This window comes from Cebus imitator, unplaced genomic scaffold (genome assembly GCF_001604975.1).
Source record: "Cebus imitator isolate Cc_AM_T3 unplaced genomic scaffold, Cebus_imitator-1.0 Scaffold296, whole genome shotgun sequence".
Classification (NCBI taxonomy): domain Eukaryota; kingdom Metazoa; phylum Chordata; class Mammalia; order Primates; family Cebidae; genus Cebus; species Cebus imitator.
In genome coordinates, this window is record NW_016107611.1 from 65480 (window position 1) to 66846 (window position 1367).

The 1367-nt window shown below is 41.3% G+C and overlaps 1 protein-coding gene across 1 annotated transcript in view; it reads left to right on the forward strand.

Moving 5' to 3' along the window:
- The first annotated feature begins 710 nt into the window (after positions 1–710).
- Positions 711–1367, forward strand: part of TEX101 (testis expressed 101) — a 12131-nt gene continuing 11474 nt past the window's right edge. The window contains exon 1 of the mRNA XM_037729161.1: positions 711–753. The gene's annotated coding sequence lies outside the window, so the exon portion shown is untranslated. The remainder of the gene's footprint in view (positions 754–1367) is intronic.

Consider the following 1367-nt stretch of genomic DNA (forward strand, 5'->3'; position numbering starts at 1 on the left):
TACCCAGGCTGGAGTGCATTGGCACGACCTCCACCTCCCAAGTTCAAGCGATTCTGCAGCCTCAGCCTCCTGAGTAGCTAGGATTACAAGTGCATGCCACCACACCTGGCTTTTTTTTTTTGAATAGAGATGGGGTTTTACCATGTTGGTCAGGCTGCTCTGGAACTCCTGACCTTATGATCTGCCCACCTGGGCCTCCCAAAGTGCTAGGATTACAGGCGTTGAGTCACCATACCCAGCCAGCCTTATCTTAAAACAATAATGTTTATCCCATCATGGGATTAATATGCTATTTCCAATTCTTTTACTGTAATAGGCACCTAAACATAGCATACAACCCTTTTTGACAACTGTCACGTGTAATCTCTTAGAATCATCTCACGTACCCTACACCACTGACACCTGAAACCTATTTTGGGAAACACTCCTTCAGGTGAATCTTGAAGGATAAACAGAGGTTTAGATGGAACCAAATAGAGGAAGAGTTTTGTGCTGAGAAAGCAGGATGAGAAGTTTCCTGGAAGATGTGATGGAAGCTGCATTAGTTATGCATTGTTGCCTAGCAAATTACCCCCACAGCTTCAGGTCTTAAAACAGCAACAGGTTTTTGTTTTGGTTTGGTTTTTTGAGATGGAGTTTCACTCTTCTTGCCCAGGCTGGAGTGCAATGGTGTGATCTTGGCTCACTGCAACCCCTACCTCCCAGGTTCAAGCAATTCTCCTGCTTCAGCCTCCTGAGTAGCTAGGATTATAGGTACAAGCCACCATGCCCAGCAAATTTTTGCATTTTTAGTAGAGGCAGGGTTTCACCATGTTGGCCAAGCTGGTCTCAAACTCCTTACCTCAGGTGATCCACCTTGGCCCCCCAAAGTGCTGGGACTACAGACGTGAGCCACCAACCCCAGCCTCCTATGTCCTTTTGACATGCCCCTTGTAATATATGATAATTCCCTGCTTTGCACAGCAAATATCCCAGGCTCATCTTATATAATTCTTACTTCAAATCTGAAATCAGGCACATCTCTAAGGAGTCTTGAAGAAGTTTCATTTTCATGGGAAATGGTATTTTTAGAGACTATAATTTAAACACTACAGGTGCTGTTTGCTACTGTTAACATATACAGCTAGAAAAAGACATTCTTTAGAAAAAGAAATGCTTTTCCTGAGTTCACACTAGTATTTCCCATGCAAATGAAAGATTCTTGGGTTTTAATTTAAATGCATTGGTTTCATATTTCTATCTCTTTTTTCTGGCCTTGATGCATAATTATTTATTTGCTATTTGTTTTGAAATAATCATACAACTGTTTGCACCAAGAATAACTACTGAATTCAGTTAAGATTCATTTCTTCTTTTTTTTTTTTTTT